Source organism: Cygnus olor, chromosome 3, assembly GCF_009769625.2.
Source record: "Cygnus olor isolate bCygOlo1 chromosome 3, bCygOlo1.pri.v2, whole genome shotgun sequence".
In the NCBI taxonomy this organism is placed as follows: Eukaryota; Metazoa; Chordata; class Aves; order Anseriformes; family Anatidae; genus Cygnus; species Cygnus olor.
The window spans coordinates 115,948,211-115,968,832 of record NC_049171.1 but is presented as its reverse complement, the minus strand read 5'-3'; the positions used below and the strand labels follow the sequence as shown (position 1 = coordinate 115,968,832).

The 20,622-nt window shown below is 42.4% G+C and overlaps 1 long non-coding RNA gene across 1 annotated transcript; it reads left to right on the top strand.

Moving 5' to 3' along the window:
- The first annotated feature begins 9,482 nt into the window (after window positions 1-9,482).
- On the top strand, window positions 9,483-16,443 carry LOC121068310. The gene is made up of 3 exons (XR_005818796.1): window positions 9,483-9,690; window positions 13,189-13,418; window positions 15,571-16,443. It is a non-coding gene; the product is annotated as an uncharacterized LOC121068310 (long non-coding RNA).
- Window positions 16,444-20,622: the final 4,179 nt, after the last annotated feature.

Genomic DNA, 20,622 nt, shown 5'->3' with positions numbered 1-20,622 from the left:
GCAAAATGTCCTGTGCGAGCTGTTGAGCTCTTTCTGCTCCTTCCTGAACTCAGAGCCAACTACCCAGGGGGCTCAAACAAGACCATTTCTGCACTGAATGGGTGGATAATATCTAACGGAGATCTTCACTGACTTCATGTTTATCCATATGCCCTTTCCTGAAGGCAGCCAGAGTCACAAGCTGAACCTCCATTCCAAAACCAAAATCAGCAAGTACTTTCAATCCCATAGCAAAAAGCCCAACTCAGTTCCACTTCAGCAAATAGGAGCCATCTCACTGACTTCAGCAAGAGCAAGCAAAATGGGCAGAATGGACCCTTTCTTCTTCATACCAAGAGGAGAAGGGACACAGAAAAAAACAGGGCTAAGTGCAAGCAGACAAAAATGGAAGAGTCCTTGAAAGGTGTTTGAGGGATGGAGTTACAGTGGGAAGAAGAAAAATGGCACGGTCCTGCAAGAAGAAAAGAAATGTGCAGACAGCAACGGAGACTTGGTACCCAGAGACAACCATCAAAATGGGTGGAAAGACGCTTCTTTTGGTGCCTAAGCCCTTTGCTGGAGCAATCTGGCAAGCAGTACTGCTAGTGGAAGCAGAGCTGCCCTGAACGATGCTCTCAAACCCTGTCCAACCACTGTGTGCCCTGCAGTGCTGGCAGCACAGGGCTGTATTTACCTCCCTGCATCCTACCTTGGACCTCAGGGGGAAAGAAGGCAGACTGGCCTCTTTTTAGCTGTTTATCTACCAACAAATACAACGAAATAATCCTCTGCTGTTAGTCTGAGAACCAGTTTTGGAAAACCTATACTGAGTTTACAGCAATGTTTGTTCACTTACCTCACCCCCTTCTGCCAAAATAGGGTAAAATCCAATGCAAAAGAAACTTTAAATAAGGCTTACAAGCATGCAGCCTAGGAGTGCTTAGGACACATTCCTCTCCCTGCCCACCCAGAGGAAACACTTTTATAGGAATAGCCATTGTCAGCATTTTACATTTTAACAACAAAAAAAAAGTTTACGTTAACATTGAGGGGCTTGAAAGTTTTTTAATAAATTGAATTGCACCTAATTTTAAAGTGGAAAAAAATGGTCACACTATTATCAGGGAAAATGCTCTCCCTATTAAAAACAATACTTAGGCAGAAAAAGTCCTCAGAAATGCAGTGAGTTACATCCAACCTGCTCCACCGTGTGCACTGCTAAATCTCACCCACCCCATTTCCACCTGCACATAGGGTTTGCTTCCTCTTTTATACTTGCCTCTCAGATGTGGAAATAATAAAGGAGAAATAAGACACTGCTATTGTTTTCCAAAGCATACCAGCTTCTTCTAAATTTATTGTCAAGATCTACTTTTTGGCAGGGATAGCAAGAAAGGTCAAACTGGAACACAGCTGCAGGTGTGCAGCTACAATCCACTCCGCTTTGTGCCGAGATGAATGAAAGCATGAGGTTTTTTAAACCCTGCCTAACAATCCAGAGGCTCTTTTATCTCTCCTTGAGGGACGCTGAAGGGGAGCTGCTCAGCTGCTGAGCTATCGGATGTATTTGGTCGTGCTGACTTTGGGACTGGGAAGCTTTATATTACAGTTGATCTGTACATCTGGTCTTTTCTCCTTCAGTTTTCACGCATCTTTGCAGAAGGCATTGGAAAAGCAAATAAGAACAAATTAATCTGAAATCAAAACTAAGATGGCACTGAAAGGGGATGAAAATAAGGTTTTGTTATTTTCATTATTAGAAGAATACAAAGGAGCTCAGCAACAAAACAGTGCGGGTGCTGTAAGGTATGAAGAAATACTAACACTTCCACTACACACACACACAGAAAAAAAAAAAAAAAGAAGACTGATTTAGTTAGAAAACTGAGTTGTTTTTGCATCTGCTTCAAAAGCTTGAAATTCAGATTAAAAGCAACCATGGGCACGTCTGTGCTGTTGGTATACACTTCACCATGCTGGTTCTGCCAACATCCAAATCAGAAACTCTGGCAAGGCCAGAGCAGTCACTTTTCAGAAGGGTCAGCAGCCCCAGGATGGCACAGGGCTCTGCTAATAACTTTGAGCTGACAAATGCTTACGCTGCTCACCTAATTGGCTGGCAGTTGAGGCGACACCATGGTGTTGTCTCTAACCACTTAAGTAATTAGGTTCAGTACCTTAAAAAGCATGTAATCCCTAACTAGCTTGGCAGCTCAACACTTTTTGTTGATTGGGAACTCCAAGTCATTTTGTAAGTCTTACCCAGAAACTTGACTTCAGGTCCCCAACTCTGGGAAACATTATCCTTAAATCAAACCCACAGCCTAGAACTAGCAAATAGGTGTACCTCAGGCTTCTTTTTGGAAAAACCAACCTTTAGGCATAAATAGGCCAGCTTTGCCTCAACTATTACTCTACTATTGCCTCTACTATTACTCTGTGACTTCAGCACAATTACAAGTAGCACTATCCAAAATATATCCTAAATACATAAACACAGGCTGGACTGTGCTGGGCCTTTGCTACAAGTCCTAAGATCATGGCAATTTTGCGAGTATAAAAACCATGCATCTAAGAGCCTCTAGTTTCCAGCACTCCCAACTATGGTCTAAGCACAAATTTTGTCTCCTATTTAAATAACTCCTTGTTCCTGAAGTATTAGTGTCCACACAAGCTACCACACCTTTTTTGGGTGGGGAACTGAGGCACAGACTTGTGATTTGTCCAAGGCTATAAAAAAAATACTAATAGTGGAAATTCATGTCATGGCCAACATCTGGTGTACATTATTTACAAATAAGTTGGCTCTCTAAAAAAAATAATAATTTTTAAGTTTGTTTACAAAGTTGCCGCATGTTGTTTCCACTATTTTATTAAGAGCACATGGAGCTATGCTTCCAAACAGCAGCATTAAAAATAGACTAGGATTCATGGTGGATGAAATTCAAGCTTTGGTTTTGATGAGCATCCAGAAGTTAGGAACTGCCAAACTTCTTTGGTCAGCCAAGAATTTATAGTAAGACATTTATAATGGAAAGCTAAAGTATGAGAAACCTGAACAGAAGTGAGCCCTGGTTTTCCAGCCAAATCTGCCTACCGTGTAATGGGCTGCCAAGGCTCAACATACAATACACCTTACGGGGTGACAGGAGCACTGGAGCTGGGATGGAGCAGAGCATCTGGGTCAGCGCAAGGGGAAATGGATGGTTTCCTTTGGGAAGCTGTCCTTGGTAGGCACTCTAGTTCCCGTGGACTGCCACTGGGCCTTGGTCAGCCAGGGCCAGAGTCTGGTGCCTTTACACTAGCTGAAGCCTTGGCTGTGCTGAAATCTGCGCAAACACCACTGATGGCTTCACACCATCCCTAACATCACCCATTCAGACACAAAGAGTTTGGGGCACTTGTACAGTCAAGTATGTTATGGGTATCTTACCACCAAAAAGCAGGAAGAAGAATGAAAAAATGCCTAAGCAGTTTGATCTGAAGACTTCAAAGAAGGTCAAGTGTGCTTTATTACAGACCAGTTGTTTGCAGCAAAACTAGTCTTCCTGATCCAGGATTTACATCTGGTAATGACACCTCCTGACGATGGCTGGAACACAGTGTTTTCTAACAGCCCCTAGAACGGGCTGAATGAGAATACCCTGAAACTGGCAAAAATGCAGTGTCCTAAATTAAAACAAAACCATGAGCTTAAGTAAAGAGATGTGGTTAGTGGCTAGCTGCTCACCATCACTTTGCTGGCTCATCTTAACTTACAGGATATTATAAAGAAAAGCCTCTTCCCTCCTGTAGCCATGAGCATGGTGGCAGCCTCTGCTAGATTCAGGGGAGTAGCTGCAGGGTTTTCCCAACAGTGGCAGATCCCATATACCTCAGCCACGGTGCCAGAGTGCACAGGGACAGCAGGCAGGGCAGATGAGGGTGTTGGATGCACTGCTCAGGTAAGGATTTGTCTTTTACACTGGTACAAATTTTCCCTGTGAAATAGCCTAGCTTGTGGATATATCAGAAGAGGAGCAGAATAACTATTCGCCTACCAAGCAGTGACTTCTGAGATGTCTGGCTCTTCGTTTCCCTTCCACTCATTGCACAGGTAAAACCAAAGCCAACTGAGACATGCTCACTGCTTACAATGCGTTAGGTACTATTTTGTCTTTTAAAGGTGCTGACCAGCTTATGGAAGGATAAAGGGGGCACATTCAGTACTTAAGAATTCAGCAAAAATGGCAGATTAAAAGAATGAGAGTTCATCAAAAAATGCAGCTCCAGCCACATATTTGTCAACACCTGGAGTTATTCTGTAGGGAAGGAGATCACAACTGGAAAGCTTGTCTGAGCACAAGTGGGTTACCTTTGCACACTTGCATTGATGGGATGATTGTACTTCCATTTTTATTCGATTTACAAACAGGCAGCAAAGCTCAGATGTACAAATACTTAGAAGGTAGGGAAAACACTGCTTAACCCAAACCTTGCTGCATGCACTTTCTGGAGAAGACTAGCTCCTCTCCTGCACATCTGCGTGAAATGTGAGCGTTTACCTTGGAACCACAACCCTCTGTTCATAAGCCTGGTACTAAGACAGACTGAAGCAGCTTGCTGTCTTTTCAGGACTCTGGCTAACGTTCAGTCCTGCCAGGCTCCTGCAGACCTGGAAATGGTCAGCCCTATTTCTGTCACATGCAGAAAGGATTACTGCAATTCTTTCTCCTGAGTCTTATTATTTTTACAGAAACTTCACCCTGTACAAAGATGAAGGCCCTACTGTGAGCTGAATGTCTGGCACTTTAAAGAACAAGAGGCAGTCTGACCTGCTCTGAAATCAAAATACTGATTCCAGACTTCAGCCAGACGCTGCTCTGAAACGTCTTATCAACAGGGAAAGAAAGTCTCAGTCTTTTTCCATTATTTCTCTGCACCCTTGGATGAATTTAGGAAGTAGAACTAGCACCAATATGCATGTAACAAATTACTGAGATTTTCCGTACCTGTCCCTGCCTCTTCTTCTGTGACTTTTCTCCACCCAGCGATCCATTTCTCCCCCATCACCACCATGCACGTTGTGACAAATCCTGCAGCTTCCATCTGCTGTCCAGGTTTCCTATCTGCTGCAGGTCCTGCTTTAATATGCCATGGCCAAGCCCTTGCCAGCTTGAATGTGACATGTTGAAACTGGTGAAAATCAGCATTGCTAGGAAGAGCCAGAGAGTGCCTACACTTGCTGAAGTTGAGGCCACTTGTTTGCAAAAGGGACTTGCAGGCAAAACAGGGCCAGGCTTTGAGTTTCAAGTTTCAGAAAGCGTTAACTTTCCAAAAATTAGTGTAACTTAGCTCCCCTTCAGATGACTTGGGATCTCATGAGCAGGCAAATCTGTTCAATGCAGCGGGGATAAGGACAAATAATTTTTCCTTCACCTGCTCTTATGCCTCACCACAACTGTACAGATGTCCCCACCATTCTCAAGGCTGCAGCATGAAATCAAAGAAGACGGGAAGTTAAAGCTCTGTTTATGAGGAGTTTAAATTTGTTATTAAAGCAGGTTCTGTCCACCTGGCATCATCTAAGCAAACAGGTGAATATCACTCATTGAAAAATAATGGGCTCGAGTCTCCACTCGGCTAGAATGGATTTACACTATTATAACTCTGAACAGCCCTATGGGATGTTTATGCCCTACAAATAAACAGAAGGAGCTTTTCTTTCAGCAAAATACAATCTGTTTCACCCTAATGATCAATGTTCCCACTACTGAAAGGAATCTTGGTCCTACTTGGCTAACCCCAGAATTAGTCAATAATGACTAATATTCAGCCAATATTTTGGGGAAAACAGTATTATATATTTCTCCTGCCAAGGCAAAAATAATAAGCAAAAATATCAGACCAGCTGGCATATGTTACCATAGCTCCATTGACACCGGTTGCATAAACTACAAGTTTTGCAATAGAGCAAAAAAACTTAAACTATTGTACCACTTATGAGAGAGCATACTTAGATTTCAGTTAGCATGTTATCCTAAATCACTGGTAACAACAGTTGGAATGCTTCCAGTTCTTTCTGTGTTTTTTTAGAATACATCAACTCCCATGGCTACCCTGGGCTAATTTTTAAAGTAATAACCCCAATCTTTTACACATAATACACATACAAGTTTAAAAAAAAAAAAAAAAAAAGAAGAAAGTAACAGGCTGTAATTCAGTTTTTGAAGTCAGTAGGGGAGTTCAGAGAGGTGTATGAGAAGCTCAGCTTTTGATATGTTTCCTGAGGATTACTACAGGTGATGTTACAGAAGGCAGACAAGGCTCTCTCTGCCTCAATTTCCTCATCTGCAAAAGAATTATAGCACTGTTTTTTTTTAAAGCAGGGCTGTCTGGAGGAGAGATCTGTTTACAGAATATGACACCACCTAATACTATAGCAAGGAGAACTTATACAACTCTTAAGGCTTCAGTCCAGGGAAGCATTTAAGTACAAATCCACAGCTTTATGGCACCTGTGGCATTCCATGGATTCCAATACCATTTTGTAGATGTTTAAGACTTTTGAATTCAAACTTCAACACGTGATTATCTCCATTTTTTATTAATGCTTATTCCATGTTAGGACTTCAACACTTCCCAAGGAAAGTTTTAGACTTGCTGTGAACTCTTCGCATCTCCCCAACAAATGCTAACATCAGTAGTAGACAGGAATACTGAGGCTAAAGGGGACCAGCTCCAGAGAGCAGAAAGTGTGCTGAAGTTGGTATTGGAGGAATAGAAGCAGAGCACTTTCTGATCCTGCCCCTGTATGCTTTGCATGCTACAGGCCTAGCATATTGCATAACTATGAAAAAGGGTGCAGGTGCAGCACTGTGAGTTGTGCTCCCGTTTTATGGTAAGCAGGACACTCTCAGATCTTATTTCCAGTCCTACAGGCATGGGACAGACTGTTGTCTTTGATGAAATGCCGTTGCTTTTCTGTGAAATGTGGGTCAGCTATAGGGAATGGACCTTAAATTATCTGGAGTGTTCACAGGGAGGAAGAGGGCAGGACTAGCTGAAAAAACAGCAGCAATCAAACAATATGCAACATTTCCTTACCTCCCACACCCTCCTCCCCATCTGCCCCTGATTATTGACTCATTTCTCTTTGAGGAGTAGGGACTAACTCACTTTTATGTAGTATCATATGTTAACACCTGCAAAACAAACAAAATCAAGCCAGGCTGTCTAGTTGCCAAAGGGCAAATCAGGCACCTTCATTTTATCTTACGCATGCACTGGCAGAGGCAATGATGTCTGAGTGTGGCCGAATCTTTACTCAACTGCTGCAAATGCCTCTTCCCAAATTCCCAGTTTTGCATGAAAGAAAGGACCACTCTGTTCAGATGTGCCCAGAAGGTATCAACAGACAAGACCTTTGGCTGGTGACATCCAGGAGGAACTCTTAATGCACGACCTAACTTATGGCCAATTCAAAAGATTGGCGATCATTTCCCTGTTTTAGTTTCTTTACATTCACAGACGTGTGCCCCAGAATTTGCCTTTTCTTTCACCAGGGAACCTCCCGTTATGCCATGCTGCTGGACCAGGGGGAATTTTGCACCTTCCTCACAGGCACTGGGGACATCAACCTCACCACAGAGCTCAAACTCCTGTGACCTGGCGACAGCAAGCACCCCAGTATTTTACTCTAATCCTGGCATGAGACATGATTGGTTAGCTCTTACCCTTGTCAGTGCTACTCCTGCTCAGACACGACCGATCTGCCTGCTGGACTGCAGTTGTGAACACGTTAAGCTAAAAGGAAACATGACTTTGATTCTGATCAAGCCAACGGTAAATAAGTTATCAATGTTTTATGACAACTTTTCCTTCCAATCTTATAGGAGACGAGATCTGGATATGTAGTATTTGGCCACCAAGTCCTGAAATAAGACTAAGGCAGTCTGGCAGAGAAATGATGCTCAAAGTTAGGACTGGGAAACACAGATCTGTATGAAGTTATCAATGCAAAGCCTCCAACTCCAGACGAGTAACATTCCTTACCATTTACAGAAATTGCTCAGAAAGGAAAGGGGCTGATAACAGGGTGGGATGGACAGAGTCACAGAAAATATGGAGCATTGCAGTATCTAAAAAAAAAAAAAAAGACCTGAATTTGGTTAAGGCAGGCCAATATAGTCTATCTGAATTGATAGATCTGTGCCTAAGAGAATTGTCATGGGAAAGGCTATGATGGAAAATGTTAGTGTGTCAAACCTGACATAGCTTCCACTAAAAATGGATTTTCTGAACAAAATCACCCTCCCCCCCCCCACCGATTTATTATTATTATTTTTTCTCCTCAATTAAAAAAAAAAAACAACAAACTTTTCCTGTTATGCACTGGGAGAAATCCCAAGCAATTTCAAACATGGGTGGAAAAGGAAAAGAAATGTCCCCTACCTAATCTAACCCATTTGGGAAATTTATTTAGGTGAGACAAACACCACAAGTGAACACAGAAGCCCTGTGTTAATGGACAGGGTTTGTTGCTGAACTTGCTGCACAGTTTGCAGGGGTGAACATCCAAGTCCATAATCTGGCACAAGGAGATAACAGCACTAAAAAAAATTTGGCTCATATCTAAAAGTGCTTAGCTGAGATGTTCAGTTCCAGTCTAGAAATTTATTTCACCCAACTTGCATTGAATTAAAAGGTAGAGCATAACTAAAAAAAACAAACCCTGAATCTCAGGGGGGATATAGCAAAGAAAAAGCAAGGAACAAAAAACTTTTACAAAGTTGAAATGGACCATACATTGATAGACAAGCTTGCATATTTCTTGTGCAAAAAATAAACTGGGAGGAGACCCGGTAGAAAAAAATACTTTAAATGACAGAGTTGTAAAAAATTATTTTTTCATTAAATAATGTAGTCAGTATTGTGTTATTTTAGTTCATTCTTTTGCTTGTCCTCTCTTAAAAAGACTTTTTTGCTTTTCTTCTTCCATCATTTGTTTTCTTTTTTCTCTCTATTTTTTTTTTCAACTGGTCTTCTTCAATTTGGGTAGTTAAAAAAAAAACAGGAAGACACACCTGTGGGCAGGAAACATGTTTAAAGCCATACAACTGAAGAAATAAAAATAATAATAATAATAAAAACCCTCACTTTTCATATGTCAATTAAAAAATAAATTCTTTTTGTCAAAAAACAATCTCCAATCTAGAAAAAAGTCATTTTTCAAAACACAGCCCGCACAAAAAACAGACGCTTTTGGTCATTTCTAAAAATGAGGTCATGGCTCAATGTGGTCTCCTTTTAAAACTTACCCATTACAGCACCTCTCACTTGGGATGGCTGCAGGACCGACAGTCATCTATCCAATCGAGATCATATCAAATTCCTGTGCTAATAGAAGTTTGGCAGATATCAGGAGAAAGCTTTTGGGGGCAAATACCCACCTGGAGCAAACGGATTTATCTGCACTGCAGAACTGACCTGATCTCACCCAGCTGATGATCCGTCCCTTTGTGATGCAAACTATTGTTATAACTCAGCCCAGTTGGTTCATGCCCTGGCTTGCTCTGACACCGCATAAACTTGAGCGTTTCAAAGGAGCGATGCACGACGACCCTACCAGCTTGTCAACTGTGTCTGATTACCCTCTGATAATCCATAGCTGTTCCTCATCAAAAAAGTAAAGCAGCAAACCCTACTGATCACAACCTGAAAGGCTGACAGGTATTTTTTCCACTCTACTTTGCATATTGGAATGCTGATTTGCTCATCTCCAGGCAGTGCTAATTATACTGATGTTAGCCTCTCTGTGAGCTTCATTCACTTCACAACCTGATTCCTCTACCTGCTGACATGCAAAGGCATGGGGGATACTGGGTTTAACAGGTGGTACATTCAGCACAGGAAACATTCTTACTGGGATATACTGCCCAACACTTCACAATTTCTCATCAGCTGAAAAAAATCATACTGAATTCAGAGAATCGCTAGGTTTGTGTTCTGGTGAAACATTTTCATAGCAACTATGTTTATTTATGGGGCTGCTTATATAGCTCACTGCAAAGAAGACTCAATGATAAGTGAATTGATTATATTCTGTCAATACTGAAAACTTGCACATCAATCATTTTGTCTATTTAAAAGCACATCAGGCAGGGTCAGTCGGTGGTCTTCTTCTGACATGAGACAGGAAAACTCCTAATTACTTCCTATATACACACAAAGATGTCAAAAAGCAAATACTGCAGATATAACAGACTTGGCAAAAGAACCTCTTAACTGGAGGATCAATCAGTGGGCAGATGGTGTGCCTCTTGGAGGAGACTCAGTTCTGCACGAGAGCTATCGCTGCTGCTGGCAACAGCCACCTGTTTTATTTTGGGGAGGGAAGGAAAACAAAACAGCCTTTCCAAAGCACAAGTCTGACATGAATTGCACTGAAGTTAACAGAAATGCTGCCTGTTAATTTCTGTGAGCTTTGGATCAATTCCTGTGTTTGACAACTGAAATGATGGAAAAGTATCTGGTACCTGAGAACCAAGGTCCTCCGCTGGTGTAGAGATGGGTGTCAGAAGTATCGCTGAGGGTTTTTGCATTCAGAAAGAGACATAAAACAATGTTTTCTGTCATTTGTCCTTAATAATAGCAATACTTTTAGTAATGCATTCCTGAGTGTAGCTAAAAAAATCATAGCCGTTCTCAGTTTGCCCATCTAAACCCACAGATAGAGGGAAAAACAAGTCCAAGCAAGCGAATAATTAATAAATGCTGGTCTCTGTGGTACTCATGGAGTAAAAGTACAGTATTTCCTACTATGGAAATCTCTGATTTTGTACGAGTATATGGCACTTGATGGCTCTGTGTCCGAAGTTCATGGGAATCTAGCTGCAGCATTGTATCTTCCTACCCTGCACACCTCCAGCAAGCACTAGTGCAAAGGGTAACAGCAAAGGAAGACCTACAGCTCAACCTATTTTGCTCATGATGAGGAAATAAATTACTGCCAGACAAAATCGACTATTCTAGGACTTCACTAGAGCTACTGATTTGTGCGCAAAGTAATTAAATACTGCTGTGACACAAAGCAATATAAAGGATTGCATCTTTCTGCATTTTTGTACAATTCAACCATGTTAAGTGATGTATATGTACAATTACTTATATAAGCATAAAACATGTTCATCACTTATGTAAGTATATACCTTTCACACCAGTTCAATTCTGTTTTCAAAGTGGGAAGATAACAGCACATCTCTACTTTGATTGCACTAATGCAAACATCGTGTTGCTTTCTTGCTGCACTATGGGGGGAGTAAAATTCAAATTTTGGCAGCTAACATACCATAAGCACAGTAAGTAAGAACATTCCCAGTTCAAGGGAAAAGTAAAATAGATATGAAAAGTAAAATAGATACAGACAACAGATAGAGCAGTCAGCATCCTTCCGCTGTAAAATACAATTAGGCAGAGGTGTGACAGTGAGGGGTTGCAGAATACTGACACTGGCATTTGGTGATTTATTAAATAAATAAATGAGCAATTAAATACATCCATTGCAGACATGTGAGTGCAAAGAAGAGGGCAACAACTGGATCCAGCTCCTAAAACTAAACCTTCACGCACACTTCCCTGATGCAAAAGGATGAATCTGTTGCAGTCTTCAGAGTTCTTTCAAAGAAGGATATTTCCCCCTAACAGTAAAATAAAATATTTTTCTTCTTGTTTAAAGAAACATGCTGTTAAGAATGAAAAGCAACTTGCTAGAAGTATGTTGATGCATCAGAAATACAGCAGGCAGCTACTGGGCATTACTGGCAAAGGTATAAGCTGACATCACTGACAACCAACCGGAGCGCTTCGCTAGTGTCCCAGATTCCTGAGCTCTTTCATAACCGTACGGGGTATGCTACACCTACGCTCCTCCTCCCTTCCCAGCCTCCACCGCAGCCCCCCCAAGCCCACAGAGGATGTCTGGGGGACAGGCGGCGAGATGGCTGCCCACCTGGATGTGGATCCGGGATCTAAGTCAGCTGCTCTGGTTCTGAAAAGCCTGGCTAAAACAAGCACGGCACTACCCATAGTAGTGTTAGTGACCCCACTTCAAGTTCAGACACTCATTTCAGCTGGCAGAATAATGCATGTGCCCGTGTGTTTGTGTTGCATGAGGGGGAAAACCCTCTGAAAAATAATGAAGGGCTGTAATGGGGTTTCACTAGACAGAATGAAAATGCAAAATTTCCTGTTTATTTTTGTAAATGAATGAACAGAAAAAATGTCACTGCTTAGCCTGGTGCATGCTGAACTTCTGCAAACCTTTGAAGAGAACACTGACAATTTGTATTTCCACTCTTTTTAGTGGGGGAAGGAGCAGAGTTAATGATTTCTCCAAATCTTTTGCAAAATGGTTTCTTTGTGTGCTTTTTCTCTTGGTTCTAAAATGTTTCTTTTCAATCTTCCGCTTTCATTTCTTAAGGGGTGTTCCAATTTTTTTTTTTCCTTTTTAAAACCTGATTTATCAAGAGCTGCTGGTTGGCTGCAGGGCCTGGCAGATCGGTAAGGCAATTCAGCAGTGAATTCAGATCTTTGTCCAGTATGTGAGCAAATGTGTGCATGTGAAGTTTTCATATATAGGTACATTAGTTAAAAGTTGCATGTTTTTTTAAGGACTTGTATGTAAAGTGCACAATTTTAGGCTGATAATGTAACTGCACTTCCTATAAAACACCAGATATACGCAGGAGGCTGTAGGAATCAGACGACCTATGAAGCTCCCACCAAGTTATGAATGGAAAATCCTTTGGTGCCCCTACAAAGACTCCCGGTGATCTCGGAGCACCCTATAGGAAACAGGCACATCACACAACACATATCACACCCTGATGCACTGCACAGCCTCTCCCGTAACAGAGCCAAGATCCAGAAGGCAGCATTTTTCCCCAGCAGTTACAACTCAGGCTGTGGAAATAGCCAACAAATCCATTGGGTGACCAGGGAAAGAAGCCCAGCTTGGTTGTGTCAAATGCAAGCTTTGGGCTTTGCAGGCAAAGAAAAAAAAAATCATTCCTGCTCCTGAAAGGTCCCTTTTTATGTTTAAAAGTTAAAAAATCAAATCACCAGAAGTTCTATTGAGGTAAAACCTAACTTAGATGTTTCAAATTTCCCCAAATATGGATATAGTAATAAAGCACTGACAAAGTTTCAACATCTCTTCTGTCCACACAGAGCTTTTAAGCCAAAATTGTTTGCCAATTTGTCCCAACCTCATGGAGGATACATCTGTTTCAGCAGATTTGCTGTTCATTGAAGTAACTGCTTTGTCCTAAAAACTGATAGACTTGTCAAAGCCCAAACCCAGGACAGAAGAATAAACCTTCATTTTCCCAGAATGAGGAGCAGAACTCTGTGAGGTGATCAGCAGGCAGGACGGGACCTGAAGGTACATGAAGCAGAAGGTAAAGTGTCAGAAGAGCTGTACAGTTTTGGAATCGGACTTGGGCTGGGCAAGTGCAGATGCAGAAACCTCAAATACCATGAAAGAGTCAGGCAGTGATGGCAGTGGTGATTGCAGCTCAGCTTTTATTTTGTTTAACTAGGACCTCATGCTTTTGCACCATGGCTTTATAGGCAAAAATAGCTGGTAGCAGAACAGGGAACTGACATCTAGGATGCTTTCCTCAGCCCAAGCATAGGCATCTACAAGCCATTTATCTCAACTGCCCCTAGACACACACAGAAAAATAAACATTTTTAAGTCATGTCTCACCTCAAAGATAGACAATTAAAACAGGTTAGATGAATTGTCCTTAAGTGCAATCCTACTGATGATAAAGAGAGCCCAAAGGACTATCAGGTGTGGATACCTGCACAGACAATGGCTGAAGATAGGCAAGTTGAGTTCAATGGCACACACACACACACACACACAAAATAAGCAAAAAAAAAACACAAAACAGCTCTGCTTGCACATGCAACAATTTATCCCTCACTGTTGGCATAACTTCACTATCGTTTTCGTCCTCCAGGAAAAAGAGGTGAGAATTCAGTAAGGGTCTCCAGGGGTACTGAGCATTCACAGCTCCTCTCCAAACTGCTCTGTGGCTGGTTCCTCAGCACCCAGGAAGACAGCTCCGCAGATGTGCCATGACTGGCCCCTTCCTATCTGTGCTTTGGCTAAGCCTGCAGGAGCTGCAATTGTAGGTGCTGTAATATACCTAAAGCAAACAGTGAAAGATATCCTTCTATATAAAATCAGGGTCCATCCTACATCTTCAAGATATCCTTGACCCAGTATTTGGGTGAAGATCTGGCTTTCAAAGCAGTAATGTGTCAATAGCAGAGGAAGTTAAAAAGGCAGTCGGATGCAGTCAGATTTCTTTTTTTCCACTGGGCTGTAAATCCCCAAGCAGAGTATACAATTTTAACAGTGCCTTCTCATTCCTAAAGGGTTTAGACTGGGAATTTGCTGTGTCCATAGTAACGTCAGGAAAAGGGATCTCAAGTGAGATTTCCACATTCTACCACTCGCCTTATCGAACCTTTTCTCGATAGCCGGGTTGCTGTTGAGTCTGGCTGTGAACAAGGACCTGGGCTTAATCCCACCTGTCAGCCAAGCCCTGCAAACAGCCTCTCTTCGTTATTGTGCTCCAACCATACTTTGGAGTCTCACGTGGGGACGATAAATATCCCTGGATTAACATCCAAGAGCGAGGTGGGTCGAATGGAAGCGTGAACACCTTACCGTGAGTCTTGGCTGACATAGCCCATGCCTGGGATGGCTTTGTTATAGCAGTCACCATGGCAGTTGGAAGATGAATAATTGAAGAAACAGCTTCTTTAATACAGTCCATGGGCAGCATGTGGTGCAACTTTCTCTCTGTTTCCCCCTCCCCAACAAGAATTCCTCATATCAAACTGGTTTGGTGTTAAGTGCGCATATCTAGGAGGCATTTCTCTCAAAAATTTGGATCCAAACACACATCAAAAATAACAGTTCATCCGTCACGGTTGGGAAGCATGTATGACAAGAAAATATTTGCTTTGCTCTGGTTTTGTGTTTGGTTTGCTGACCGCTTATATCAAAAAGCTAGAACAGCTTTTTCATCTTGGTGTAGTTTAGAAACATTTATAGGACAGATGGTCTAAATTTGTGGGTTTTATAAACTTAATGAGAATGTAAAAAAAAAAAAAAAGCACATATGGGTGCAATATTTTCTGGGGCTTCTTTGAGCTGGCCAAAAAGTAGCCCACTGCAGAGCGGAGTAACAATTCGCATTGGGAACTCATTCAAAGGTTTACAAATGACTGAGCAGAGGGACTGCCACAGGCTTTCTTCACCTCAGTGGCAGTTTCACTTGCACTGTGTGGTATAGAGAAAACATACATTTATTCTTCCCAGCAAGCAACTGTTTCTTTAAACTTTGCCTTTGCAGAACTGTTAAATGAGCTGGCTGCAACAGCACACCAAAAGGCATAAATACTGCTCTATCCTCTGTCCTGAAGACTTGCTCTTGGGGCTTTTTGCTGGGCCCCATAGAGAAACCGATGGCTAAACATCTCTAAGATGATTATTATTTTAGTCTTACATGCAGCTTTCTCTTTATCCAGACAGCCCTATTTAAACAGCAATGACAATGCAATCCGATCCTGAGGTCAGGCTGCAGCATGGGGACTTGGGAGGTCTGTATGGAGGCCCTGGCCCAGCTCCAGGTGCTGTCACGACCTTCTGGCAGTCACAAAGGAGCAAGACCAAGCACAACACTTGTCCTGAAGCGGGCCTCCAAATGGACCATCATGATCACAGCCAGAAGGAAGGGTAGCCCTCTCTCCAGGGATACACCAGAGAAGTCTGGTAGCCTGTCTCTTGGGGCACCCAAAAAACCATGTCTGATGAAAATGTGAGTGTCGTGCAGTTTTCTGTTGTAATGCTTCCACGGAGTGTTCTCCTAGATGTCAAAAAATCACTGCGCAGAGGTGTCACCCTTTGCATTCACCAGACCTCTACTTTCTTCTTTAACTTGTCCAGTACCTTCACAAATTCTTATGAACTTATGTCCACAGTGTGTCACAGCTCAGTGTACTTTGCTGTGTGCAGAGCCATTTCCTCCTGCTTGACTTGAACCCACTGCCCCTGCTTTTCATTTACCAATCTGCATAGGAAGTGACAAGTGTCCCTCTCCACTTTCTCCAGGCGCTTCGTCCACAGTCTGGTGTACAAAAGCCTGCCTCAAAGCAAATCTATCAGCATACATCAGAGTAAAAATCAGTCTGTAAGGTCACCTGAGAGTCCTGTTTTCTCACTACAAAACACGGATTAACAAACACCATCTTCTCAGGCTCTTTTTACCAGTCAGTCTCTCCATTAGAAAAGAACATCACAGGTGAAACACCTGCAAGCAGAAATAAAGCAGGTTGAAGCTGTTTTGATGAAACAACATCCTTTGTGTAAGATAGATAGCAAGCATCTCCTGTTAGGCCAAAGTGCTCCCCCATCCTTACCCCCAGTCTGAAAAAAAAATAGTTAAAAATCAGCTTCCAGTCCTCCTTCATGTTAACTATCAAAATATTCATGAACAAAGCATAACTCATCAAAACAGGCTCCATTAACATAAGACCTCAATTTTTACCTTGAAGAGCCCCTTTCCAACGCCAACTAGGAGTTATGAATCTTAAATTATTATCAGCAAAACATTTCAGAATGTTTGCATGTAAGCTCCCATTTTTACATTTCCGAATAAACATAGCATTAAGAAAAACATAATGCTTAATGCTTAATGCTTAAAAACTTAATGCTAAACATAGCGTTAAGAAAAACTAGGCAGCATTTCACTCAAACGCTTAATGCTTAAAAACTTAATGCTAAACGTAGCATTAAGAAAAACTAGGCAGCATTTCACTCAAACGCGTTGTTTAAGCTCCTCTGAAATGTCAGGCATGCACCATTTCCTTTTACACTCAGCCGCTGCTTCCAAGATCTGCTTTGGGATTCTGATTTTATTTTATTTTTTAAATATGACAGCTCAGACTATAGCCAGGTGTGAAGTTCCTGGCATAGGAACTGTGCAGTACTTTGATTATGAGGAAATCTTCAACATTTTTTTTTCCACCCACTAATATCATCGGGAATTTAAATGAGTACGGCATGCCGACCGTTCAGGCCTTGCTTTCCCTTAGCTAGATTTCAGCCTCTCCTGCCAACCAGCTGGAACAAGTTGGAATCTTACTTAATAAACCAGAGCAGGGGCAGCACAGGGCAATATTCTGCCCCACTTTAATGCCCCTGGGGTTCCTTTGAATTTTATCAGTTAGAGGCAGAATTTCTGTATGCACAAAGGTGGTTATTCCCCGTAAGTTGTCTCTATGCATGATCCATCAGAAGTCAGCTATTCTGGGGGTAGAGAGGAAGGCTGTAATTACACAAATCACCTTTTCGTGCAGGGCAGAAGCAAGCCCGACCACCCGCCCCCAGCCTCCTACGCACCCCCCTGCCAGTAAGCAAAGTGCTCGACAAATGTTCAGCAAGCGTTTGGACAAACAGCCAAGGACCTCTCCGAACATCAAATGATTATTAAATCTTAGAGCGTACTTTCCAAAAATAATTTTCTGCTGCTGTTGTTTGTTTGTTTGAAAGAAGGGTAGTAAAATCCACAGATGTGTACAGTCATAAACCTTTAGATGAGACTCAATTTCCTTGATGTCCAACGATAAAATCCACTAATAAATGTGTACAGATGCAAAAGGCCTATTTGTTGTCCTGTCAAGTCAGGCCATGTGGAACAAAAAACCTAAAAGCAACCAGGAGAGGAACTAATGATGTAGGCTCGCCTCTGCCAAGATGCACTTACTGCAGTTCCTGTGACATTTAAGGAACATAATGATGCGACATTCCTTTTTAACTTTTTTGTTTTGTCAAAAGCGGGTTTTTACAGCTGAAGATCACGTTCCCAAGATAGTCAATTAGGTTATGCAGATTTACACACATGCTGTGATCTCTTTTGTGCAGCATGACTAGTTTCTTTGCTAACAATCACTCACATTTGATGACAAAGTTGGGGCTGGTGTCAATATCTCCCATATAGAGTGGGATTTATTTTTTTTAAAATGCTTTCCATGAAAAGCTCTTTAGATCTCCTGGTGCATCAAGACAGCATTTTTTTTTAACCTCCAGATAATTATTTCTGAATGTGCAAATATAGTTTTCAAGGGGAAAAAACCCACTCTCTGGAGTAACCAAACACCAGATTTCCGCAGTATGAAAGCCATTTTAAGGCACTGTGGTGTGCTTCGTGGTTAGCCCTGCTTCTACTTAATTAGGGACCTAAGTTATAAGTCCACAGCTGCAGGAGAGCAGTAAATAGCTATTGCTGACTTCCTTATTGCCAATATGTACATCATGATTGTAGGGTGAAGAGCAGGGATCTTTTCATAAATGCTGCTTTGTGCGGCAACTGTACTTTGATGTCATAAAAATGCTGTTACATATTTTAAAGTCTTAATTGTGGTCCACTGCGGTGCTGTCAGCTTCCTGGTGAAACACTAAACCTTTCCGTGATTTCTCGGGTACACTGAACACTTCTTTTATTTGCAGATTTTATAATTAAGTCTACATGTGCTATATCCTCAGCTCTTGTAACACAGCCTATCTTCACCGATTTCAATCCGCCAAGCGCCATCAACAGGCCCTCATACAGTACATGATATACATGCTGGGGAGGGAGGGGAGAGGGAAAAAGAAAGGCAAAAGAAAAGCCCAGCAGTATGAAGGGTGCTTGCCTGCTCCATGTTGTTCTGATTAGCAGCATCCGCTTGCTTACTGTTATGAACACTCCCTCACTAAACACCCTGGCCAGAAACCCCTTAATTCAGTGCCTCCGACACAGTGTCCCCACACCAGTGTTCCTAGATAACCCCCAGTCTTTGACTGATCCTCGCTTCAATTTCTGGATAAGCCCTCCCGCCCCAGCACATTCTGGCTTTGTGAACTCCACAGCCACTCTCCCAGCTGCATTCTCGTGATTGCAGATTACCCAAAATTCAACAACTTCAGTTTTCTTACACATATATTTTTAATACCTGATTTTGCTTCTGTCACAGCTGTTGCCATCTCAAGGACCTTTTATCCAACCAGTTCATAGCCTCTTTTTGAGTCTCACCATAGCAGGCAACGTCTCACTGTTACTCTGTAACAGGCAAAAATTTGGCTGAAAATGCCTCAAATCTAAACGAAGCTTGTGAGACCAAAGACTTGTGTCAGGCTCACCTGGCACTGACAAAACCATTCCTGCACACACCCCAGTGCAGAGTGCTGCCCCTAGATGACGGCAGACTCCTTGGGGTGCTGGGACAGACCCTGCAGTACCCACTGTCCCTCCTGAGACGGTGGCTGCTTGGCACCGGCACTGGATCTAGTGGCACAGCCACCTGACATCGAGTGCTGCTTTTCTGGTCTGCAGGAGTTGCAGTTACAACCCTACGCTCTGTACTTTGCAGGTTGTCTGTGTGACCACAGACGTTCCTTCAGAGCGTGCATTTTTCTGTAGATATCAATATATCAGCAGAGAAGAATCCAGTCTCAGAAGAAAGCTTTAAGAAATGGACAGGACATTGTAAAGAAGAACTTGGGTGCTGTCTAGACCCTGCTATTACCCTGATAAACAAAAAGACATCTTTTAGGCTCTTTCCACACCTTTCCCTTCCATTTCCACAAAGACTGCAAGATGCACGAAGACGGGCTCCTCTCGGTATGAGGTATTTGGCAGGAGTGGTGGGCAGCATGTAGAGGACGGTGCATGCAAGCTCCCATCCTACTTCATTTTACTAAATAAAAGCCATCTATTCTCACTTAGGCTGAACGGGCTGTCAGGAAAAAGGTCCTAGATTCTGTCCTTTTTACCAGCAACCCACTCAGGGAGGAAAACTAACATCCCCTGCAAACAGGCTGCTGACCTCAGGTAGTCTTTCTAGACATCCTTGTAACGGAAATAAAGAGCAACGCTAGAAACCACAGAGGGAGGACTTGCAGTTAAGCAGACGGGGTTGTGCAGTATCCCTGGTAAATGCCAGCACTTTGGAACATGTCTTGATAAATGGGTTTGTCTGAAGGGGACCGATGTCTGAATGGGGACCGATGATGAAACAGTGACAAATGGATTTCCTCCCCAGCAGGAGACAGCTATTGTTTGCCATCTGCACAGCATGTCTCACGGAGGCATATTTTGCAACATGAACACTGAATTCACACAAAAAAAGCCCTGTCTGACAAAGGCAGTTGCGAGAGCAAGATACAACTGGAATAAAGGTACAGAAAAGGACAACAGCTGTTTGTAGGAGCCCTAGAACCCGAAGAATATCATGGGGAAGGAGAGGATGGCTTCTAGCTTATACAGCTGCATTTCCAAGCAAGCAGAGCAATTGGAATCAGCCTCAATACCTCAGTCTTTGGACAAGGAGGGATGTCACCAACACACAGGGAGTGCAGTAGAAAAGCTGTCTGGGACACGGGAGATGAGTTAAGACACATCTAATTGAGTTGGCAGTAGGAAGCAACAAGGGGGAAGAGAATTGGGAAGCAATTATAAGTTTGCAATTTGTAGGGGACAATAGACAAATCAGTTACACAGGAGAAGAAAGAGACTTGCCACAACCAAATTGCCAGGTTGT